This window comes from Labrus bergylta, chromosome 9 (assembly GCF_963930695.1).
Source record: "Labrus bergylta chromosome 9, fLabBer1.1, whole genome shotgun sequence".
In the NCBI taxonomy this organism is placed as follows: Eukaryota; Metazoa; Chordata; class Actinopteri; order Labriformes; family Labridae; genus Labrus; species Labrus bergylta.
In genome coordinates this window covers 1,915,054-1,925,336 of record NC_089203.1, presented here as the reverse complement: position 1 = coordinate 1,925,336, position 10,283 = coordinate 1,915,054, and the positions used below count along the sequence as shown (strand labels likewise).

At 41.7% G+C, this 10,283-nt stretch overlaps 1 long non-coding RNA gene across 1 annotated transcript; it reads left to right on the top strand.

The window, feature by feature from the left end:
• Window positions 1–7,602: 7,602 nt before the first annotated feature.
• LOC136179979 (uncharacterized) lies at window positions 7,603–9,753 on the top strand. The gene is made up of 4 exons (XR_010666895.1): window positions 7,603–7,810; window positions 8,901–9,008; window positions 9,187–9,236; window positions 9,593–9,753. It is a non-coding gene; the product is annotated as an uncharacterized lncRNA (long non-coding RNA).
• The last annotated feature ends 530 nt before the right edge of the window (window positions 9,754–10,283 follow it).

The window sequence follows — 10,283 nt, the reverse complement described above, 5'->3', positions numbered from 1 at the left end:
CACTCTGAACGTGTCCTTGATCATTCTTCACAGATTAACCCTCGAGCCATAATTACAGCTCTCCTGTTTATAGTGAAGATAGAGAATTTGACATCCAGAGTCACAGTTTTTGTCTGAACTTTGACATCATCCTTACTCGGCTGTGTCACAATGTGCTTGCTTTCAGACTAAACATGACGCCATGTTGAGTATGTCGTCTAATCCGAGAAATAGCCGGATGTTTACGAGATCAGCCAGAATCTTGTGATCTATGAAACGTTAGCACACTGGTCATACTAAACGGCCCCACAATGCACTCAGACTATCCAATCACAGAGCTCTCCACCCGGCCAACTAGCTTCTGAAAATAAAAGTTCTGTGCTGAAATACATTTGCATGTTGCAGTAAAGAACGTTTGCATATTGTTGAATTCTATTGACGGTCCGATGGTCGTGTTAGCTTGATACTAGCTCATATGACAGAGCTCGGACAGTAAGTATGTCACGTGACCAGTATTTTAGCATGTTGCTAACTGCATGCTAACGGTCAGGTTAGCATGCTTTTTACTCTGGCTGTCAAACGATCACATTTTTAATTTGCATATATGCAAATATGTTTGAAATTCCAATGTTTTGCATTTGGAAATAAAAATAGGATTTTACTCTGAATGTTTGTATTGTCTTAAACTGAGAGTTTGTTGATCAATAACAAAAACAAAGCGACAGAGAACTTGACCACAGTCTCAGTTTTTTCTGTTTTTCTCTCACTTCTCGCTCTTGCCTTGTTTCTGCCTTCTGCTCAGGCTTCCTTTGTTTTCCCCTCCAGGCCTCCAACCAAACCCCACTCCTGGTACCACCGCTGCTCCTCACCCCCACCCGACGAGCTGAGAAGTGAAGCTAAATACACTTGACCTTGGCAGAACAGCAATGGGGGGGGGCGCTCTGGCATCTCGGGTCCCTGGCTCGGTGCCAGCGCTGACGGTGCTGCGAGGGTTTGGCAGGGATTACGGTCTTTGGGTGAAAATCACTGTGCTGTGTTCAAATAGGAGACGAGGCTGCCAAGAGGATGGAGCAGAGGCCGGTCATGTTTATCTGGAGCTCCGACGTACATCCAACACACTGGCATGAAAACACACACCCAGATGTACACACAGGAATCACACAAACTGGTATAAATATAGAAATGTACTGTATGTATGGAGGCATGTATAGAAAGTCACCCAGGTCAAGATTCTTGCTCAGAATAGAGCCAAATGTAGAGGGCAGCTCGCTGGAGACGACGTGCAACAAGCACCACACACACACCTGCATCGAGTCTGTAAAGCTTTACGATGAAGCACACACACCTGTCCTACCCGTCTACAACGACAGGTGTCAACACTAACCTCACCTATCTGGTTTGAGTTGTCTAAAATCAAATGTTCTCTTCTCATCTATTCAGACAAGGAAAGTTTATTTATGGAGAAAGTGATTCAGAGATCTTTACAGAGGTAAAAACAGAACACTGATAACATGAAGAGCTTTAAAAGACGTGAGATTTGGGCGGCGATGGCCAAGCGATCCCAAGCGTAATCTAAAGACGCTTTACTAAAGAGCGTATGAGATAATATGCAGGAAGGATTTCTCCTTTGTCTTGCTCTCGTTTCTGTTGTCCACACTTCCTCTCCACTGAGGTGGAGGTCGGAGGAGGCCGTGCATGAATGAGGACGACACAGTCTGATGGTGGAGGCTGGGCATCAGGGACGTCAGGTGGAAGTAGAGCCAGATCACCTTGCTGAAGTCCCTGACGTGGTCTTACCCTCCTATTGGACAGAGAGTCACCCGCTGGTCTCGTCAACAGTCTACCTCAGAACATCTTCCTGAGGATGAAGGATCACAGTTTGCTCCGTCTGTGAGGGGCATAACTCTAAGCTAACCCCTCCCCCCAATGTTTAGGTGTCTTCCCATACAAAACACAAAGGCGTTGTGTCGTCGCAGGGGAAGTCTTTATAATTTAGTTTTTTCTGCACGGACAACAAAACAAAGATTCAGTCAGATGAGCGTTTACAGGTCTGCAGGTATGTGCAACACAAATGTTATCTGTCTGACACAGTGTGTAGCAAAGGTCAGTTATCTCACCTGTGAGTATAACGAGACACACTACAAAGAAAATCAGAGCAGAGATACAAAATATTTATTAGTGACTGCCATAGGAAGTGTTCCAGCTGAACGGACAACAGATCCTTCTGCACCTGTGAGTCACCTGAGGCCTCCTTTATCCTCTGACTCATGACACGGGAGCAACAGCAGTGACACTCTTTGGGAATGAGGGTGTTTTATTTTGAAGGTGTACAGCGTGTGCTAAATGAGGAAAGTTGTGTTCATAGATTTGAACTGTGATTTGATATCTGAGTGAGGCCGATGGATCTGTGCTCAGAGCTTAACAGTTTGGAGTCATGTTGTTGATACACCTGCTTCAAGTTTTCAGAATAGTGTGCATAGTTTTACTCTTCATGTGTTTATAATGGGGGAAAACTGAAATGTGGACTTGATTTCGCACGCAGCCTCATTTTTCACCGAAGGAGGATGTTGCTTGCTCTTTACATTAACTTTGTATGCAGAAGGTTTACAGTGACAGAGGCCTTTGTTGTAGGTCTGCACAAACCTTCACGACACAGTGCACGCTCACTGCACTCACACATCTCTCCTTCTAACTGAAATCAAGGCAGGTTAAAAGTTTGAGCCCCAAACCTGCTCATAATAAAGATCTGACTGCTTTAAGGACACAGCACTCACGGGATGACTCTAGCAGAACCCCCCCCACAAACACACAAACACAAACACAAACACACACACACACACACACACACACACACACACACACACACACACACAAACACACAAACACACACACACACACACACACACACACACACACACACACACACACACACACACACACACACACACACACAGTCTTTGTTCTGTGGAGGGGAGCTGCAGCATGCCAGGCTAAAAACAGAGCCATTTGGACCCACTGGCAGGGGCAGCAGTAATGACGGCAGGCATTGGCAGGGGGCAGCGAGACTCATTACAGTCATTAGTTTCAACTCATTTCTGTGTCAAGTCTCCTTTGCCATGCTGGCTAAGAGGGGGGGAGGGGGGGAGGGGGTGATTTGGGCATGGCAGGGAGGGTGCAGGTCTGTAACAGCCATTAGCATCAAGGCATGATGGATGCGGCCGGCCGGGGTGCCACCACGGCAGAATGTGCACTGTCAGCAGCACGAGTTCCTTTCACTCTCCTTCATCCTCTCCTCCTCTCTCCTGGAAGAGAGCACAGCCGGAGGAGGAGGAGGAGGAGGAGGAGGAGGAATGTTAGAGAGCAGCAAACAGAAAAAAACATTAAGAACAAAAGAAAAACTGTCAGCAGTCCAAGAAGTGTGAAAAGGCCGTCTGATGATACGAACTCATTACGAAAGGTCAAAGCACAGAGTGAACCGGGCAGAAACATGAGCAGGTCGACTCTCAGATTCTTCTGCAGAGGAGTGAAAGTATGTCTCTGCTGCACCGAGGTCTCCGGGAGCCTCTTTCAGACTGCAGTGTTCAGGAGTAGGCGTGTTTATTAGGGTTCAGACTCTGCTCTGTTTACACATTTAGATCATGCAGTCAGGTGAGATGTAGAAGCACATGCGAACATCCAAAACAGACTGAAATACTCTGAACAAAAGCCTGCTGCAAGAGCTGAAACATCTGCATTAACAAATTGTTTCACTGAGCGCCCCCTACAGGAGTATTTGTGCAGATATTCTGAATGCAGCGTGACATTAATGTTTAATCTTGTTGCACATTTTTCTCGTCTGCAGCACATTGTTGCAAACATTGTTAAGTTACTGCATCGTTCTGAATGTGCTGCGTGCTTTTCTTTGTTGCTGTGTCCGGTCATTTTGCCCTCATCAGCCACTGTAGAGAACGGTCTCTGTCTAACAACACGTTACTGCTGACCTCATTAATCAGGGGTGATGAGCTGTGATGGGGTTTTGTTCTCACCTGTAAATTCTCTCTTTTCAGCCAGCCTCCTGGTGGTTCGGTTCAAGGTTCAGGAGATGTATGAAAATGTATTTTTCTAAAGATGATAAAATATTTATGAATTCTTTTCAGATCAGTGGTGAGAATAATCCGTTGAAGAATCTCGTCTCAGAGCTGCGTCTTCAGGAAGATCCTGAACTTTATAAGAAAGCATCAAATTATTCTTCTTTTAAATTGAAGGGTTTAAAAAGTTATGCTGGTTAAGTAAGAATTATAACTGCAGATACATTGCTGAGAAAAGTAAATACATATCTGAGGCCTCATGTGAATCAAACACTAATTCATTTATTTGCATACTGAACAACAAATCTCTTGCAAACTGACATTTTTAAGAATTTAACATTTTCTCATTTCCTGCACATGCATGTTTCATGTTTCCTGTATGAGACTTTAAGTCAGGGTTGTTAATTTCCTCCAGATCCACTTTTTAAGATTCTGGTGTAAATTTTCTTTAGGTCCTGACAGAAATTAATAACTCATGTTCTCTGAAAAAGGAACAAAGTAAATCCATCATTTGTATCAGTTGTAAGTCTGTAAAAACTTTGACCAATGTCTGCCACAAGGTACCAATCTGATGAACCAATCAGAAGCCTCCCTGTCTCCCTGCTCGCTCTCTACCTCTTGCGTGCTCTAGCTCACACTCAAAGAGCGTCACTGATGACTTTAGGAGTTTATACTGTGAGTTTACTTACCGCTGAATGAGACATGAGACAACATAGTTTCTACACAATGTAAGAGATGAGCTGAGGTTCACTACTGGAGGGACGGTGCTCTGTATGTGAGTGAGGGGGTGTGGCTTTAGAGGGAGCACAGGGGGGGGGGGGTGTAGATGGATCACTGAATGCTACTTTCAAAATCATGCTAGTTTTAAAATTACCAACCCTGCCTTTAAAGTGAGGAAGAGAATATGTTTACAGACGGACTAATGTATCAGAGTATAATTTACATTAAGTTTTTATCACAGCAGCACAAACAACAACAGTACAGCAGTTTTCAGCATCAGCTCATGCTTCCTTATGCAGCGGTCTATGACGTGACATCCATTGTTTCCATGGCAACTATAAACATGGCAGCTGCCACAACAAGACATGTCTTATTACAACTCTAAAATGACAGATTTCTCTGGCTTTAATAGTTGTTGGAAATATTTGAGGTGATGTAAGTACTCAATAAAAAAATAAATATATATATCAGGTTTAGTCCATTTTTTTATTAATTTAGATGTTTTAGTGGAAACATTTGACATATTACACCTTTAGAGATTCAACATTAGCATGTTTACTGTTGCATTATTTCTGATTGATGTCAGGAGTGACTGTGTTTGATTAAAAGGAGTATTTGTCAGTGTCCCTATACTTTTACATAACATAGTTAAATCAATGGTTAGTTAAATTGGACCCCTCCCCCTCTCTCTGGTCTCTGTGACTCCAAAAGGAACATAATTGACTAAATCAAAATTCATGCTCTGTTGAAGAAGACTTTAAACTACATACTGAGTCCATAACCTCTTTATTAAAATGTTTCCTGAGGGAATAAATTGACTGGCAGGTAGAAATATTCTCGTTCTGCAGCCAGCGCAGTCACCCCCTGCTGGACATGAACGGAATACATGGTTAGGACCCTTCCCTGCACGCAGTTAAAAGCAGCATTCAACGTGAACATGCAGCTGTCCCAAAGCTCCACCTCGTTCTCTGAGAGACTTAACCCCCTCTGACCCGCCGCCTCACTGCTGCATCAATTAAAGCAATTGCTTTCCTCGATTGTTCCTCCTGTTGTTTGTCATTAACGTTTTAGTCAGATTGCACCATCATAATTCATCCCCGAGGTCCTCACAGAGGCATTAAAATGACAGGAGAGTGAAACACGCCAGGTGTGTGTGTGTGTGTGTGTGTGTGTGTGTGTGTGTGTGTGTGTGTGGGGGATGTGTGTGTGTGTGTGTGTGTGTTTGTGTGTGTGTGTGTGTGTGTGTGTGCGCGTGTATGTGTGTGTGTGTCTGTGTGTGTATGTGTGTGTGTGTGTGTGTGTGTGTGTGTGTGTGTGTGTGTGCGCGTGTGTGTGTGTGCGCGCGTGTGTGTGTGTGTGTGTGTGTGTGTGTGTGTGTGTGTGCGCGTGTGTGTGTGTGTGTGTGTGTGTGTGTGTGTGTGTGTCCTGCACGCCTTGTCTTTGGTCTCCTCTGTGACTGTGGCTGCAGAACAGGACCGAGGTTACGCTGTTGGCTTCACACACTCCTCCTGTTTCCTTTTCATCTTTCTTTGTTTTCAAGCTGTTTCTCACTCTGGGAAAAACAGGCCTTTACTTTGTGCCCGCTCCAGTGTTGAACACACACGCAAAAACACACTCAACATATTCTGCTAAACTGGAGAGGAGGTTAGAGAATCTGAACTGGTACAGGTCTGACTGAGGTTCACATAGAGAGCTGAAACAGTGACACACTCTGCAGTAGTGTTGTAGTTAAGACCATGCACACCAACCAAGACCAAGACATACCAGAGACCAGAGTGCTCCGAGACAAGACCAGGACATGTAGGGATCAAGACTAAGTCAAGACGAAGACCAAGGGAGAGTGAGACTGAGACATATAGGGATCAAGACTGAGACAAGACCAGGACATTTAATGTTGGCCGAGGCAAGACTGAGTCAAGACATGCCTGAAACAAAGACAAGAGCAGGACGTTTATGGATTGAGACCAAATCAAGACCAAGACGAATGACAAGGATGAGGCTCGTCTCCACACTCGGTGACAGAATGAACGTGAACCATAGACTGTAAAAATAATGGATGGGACAAGGTCCCCGGTCTAGTGAAGCTTTTATTTTTAGAGCTCCCCCTGCTGACTGGCTGCAGTATAGGTCATAAACCCCGCCTCCTCAATGATAACAGACGGGATGTGGGTCAAACTGTAAAGCTAAAATACTCGTCACATAATTTTTTTCCAAACCTAAACTCTGCTGTGATCATTAGTTATTATCACCCTACATTGTGTTCAAGTGCTCATTTTTCTGTGAAGTTTGTTTTAAATAAGTTATTTGAGGTTGAAAAACTGAATTTTACGTCATATTTGACGATGATTGACAGCCGCGGATCTTGCGTAGCTCTCTTTGTGAATAACAAAAGTTACGTAGTGAAGGAAAGCCGAGACGTCATTGAATTTTTCCGTTCCGTTTTTTCGTCTTTTTTGAGCTGGCAAAATGAGTTGTCCTGCAGTAAACTGTTCTAACCGACCTGTGGGAGATAAGGGATCTTTGCAGATTTTTCGGTAAGTAAAAAAGTGATTTATGTGTCATTGGTTAAAGTCGTTATCTAGCTAGCTAACACATAAGCAGTCTAAGGTTAGCTGAAATGTTGTAAAGCTAGGTTACTTATCCGGCATGATTTATCTTTTTAATTTATTTTATTAAATGAGCAAACCTAATAACTGACATGCTATGTTTCTTGATATTGTTATGTCGTTATTGTGATTGAAATTGTATTTAAAACCAAGAATCGTGATATAAAATCCGCTCACAGATGCGGTTCATTGACTGTACAGTTATTTTACAGCAAAAATAAAAAGTCTGGTAAGGTCTCAAAAAAGTATGTAGGGAAAAAACAAAGTCAAATAATTGTAATCTGGCCTGCATCATTACTAATGTGTACATGTTTACAGTCTGAGTGATAAGTGGGCTATACCGAGAGTAACAGGTTTTACTTTCACCGTGCAGGCTGAAATTCATAGTACTATATATGAGGGTAGATTATTTCTCTATGTATCCAGATAAAACTAAAGGTAAGATCTGATTTAATATAACTGTTACTGATTTAAGAGACTAACCGAAACGTGAACGCAAACATCAACAACCGGCGGTGGTGTAATGTAATATTAACCGAGCATCATGCTGCTTAAACTGATAAATATTCTGCATTGTCTTCCACACACACCAATTTAACAGTCACAAGTTGATCATATTGTAAATTTAATGACACTCATTGAGAAATTGTTCTAAAAATTGACAAAACCTAACAAACATTGCTGTGATTGTGACTGTGTCTGTATTTAACACCTTTGAAAGGAAGGTGTTAATGCAGGAGACCAGTGTTACACACAACATGCTGTTGTTATGTTAGTTAGGAGGAGACATAGGCACAATAAAAGACATAAAGATCACGTATTTCTCCACACATGTTAATATGTTTTAAATGTCATGCATTTATTTTTGATTTCACTTCAATAATCATTAAGGAAGAGAAACACCAGGATTAAACTACAGGCTATTGTTGCCTTTTTATAGCCAAAGAAAACTGAACATTCACAGTCTCTGTATTCAAAAGAATTTCAACATTGACATTTATGTCGTCCTGTTTCCCTCTTTTCACCAACATTATATTTTAAACTGGAATTTCCTTTTTCTCGAGTTGTGCGTCTCTCCCCCAGCTCGCCCCCTCCGGTGCGCTCCTCTCCATAATGCTCTCGTCTCCTCCCTCTAAAGCTGCTGCTGCTACTCTGTAGGACGCTTTGATTGGGGCACCTCACCAATAAAATACTATTTTATATTTTATAAGCAGTTTGCCACCACACTGTACTTTTACTCTCCAAAGGCATATGAGTATGTGCGTGACAACTTTAACAAAGCTTTACCACACAGTCACACCATCCACACAGCTGATCCAGGATTTACTGTAGCATCTTTTACAGCACTAAAAGGTCATGTACAGGCAAACAGAGAGAAGGTAAAAGAAACAATCTGTGCTCTCAAATAACAAAGCAGTCTCAAATCTTTTTGAGGAATTACAGCTAATTTTGTTTTACTTTGCATACAGTACATCCTCTGATAAATAAAGTGAAGTACTTTGATTGCATTTCTGTGCTGTTCCTGTAGGTGACCATGATGCAGCCAGACTGAAGCAGCAGGTTGTGAAGGTGGACGCCATCTTCTTGTCTTTGCAGTGCTGATTCTGAAGAGAACGCCTTCACATAGGACTCAAAGGTAAAATGATCTCTCATATGATTGGACCGTGTTATTGTAACCGCTATCAGCATCAAAGTAATTTTAGTAAGAATTTATAATCCTTCTTAAAATGTAAGGAAGACTAGCAGAAGATTTTAACAGCCTCTATGGTTCTGCAAGAAGTTCATGTTAAATTGTTCTTCTTTCTGTCTTCAAGGAAATCAATGCCCAAAGGAAACAACAGTCCAGACTCTGATTCCAGCTCCGGTGAGGTTCTGCACACAAATTGGCTGTCTGATTATATGAGAATATTTAACATTAGTTTAATTTATCAGGTTGGCCCATGTGATGACAGATTACAATAATCTTTAATAGAAAGTGGCAGGAACACTTTTGTCTTAAAACATAAATTCATAAAGCTGATCATTTTATTGGATTCATCATATCTTATTATATATTTTGTTTTTCCTCATAAATAGTTCTCCTGTCTTAAAAACAAACTTTAGAAGCTGAAGTTTAGCAGAACCTGAGGACAGATCTGATTTCAGGTCTGAGACATAAACATCACAGTAAAATTCATTATACTTTACATTTAACTCCATGGTTGTTTTTCTTTATTACAGAAGATGCTCTCAGATTCAGATCCATCAGCAACCCCTGACAACATGGAGGACTCGTCCCCTGAACGTTTCCTGTCCCCTCTCGATGGACTTCTTCTCTTCAGTTATTAACTCTTGAAAATAGCAGCACAAAATGCCAGACTGTTTGACAAGTCTGTGATTGAATAAATTGAAATGGAATCTCATGCGTATCTTGCTATGCTTGTTGGCTTTAAATGTTTAATATTAAATAAGTTTGAAGGCCATTTATCTCAGATGAGACCAGCTGAGCTCATCTGTTAGCTTTGCTGTTGTCTTAGCTGTTGTTGGTCAACAAGAAATTAATGTCAGTTCAAGGACTTTTCAAATGTGAACTATAAACTTAACTGCTAAATGATTTTACTGTGACCAACACTTTGTTGTACTCCAGTTAATCAGAGACAGTCAATTCAGATTTTTAAAAAGTTTATTTAAACATTTTATGAAAAGAAATCTTCAATAAACAACCCCTGGTTTCATTAACCATGTGGAAAATAAGTAAGGGAGACCATCAGGTTGAACTGCTGGGACATAGGAGAAAGTATAAAAAATAATTTAACAAAGAAATCCACACAAAAATCAAATAAAGTATAAAGATCCTGGATGATTGTTTGACTATTAAAATATGATGGAAAAGCAAATCCAACACAACCCTCCAGCATCTGGCCTTTCAAAC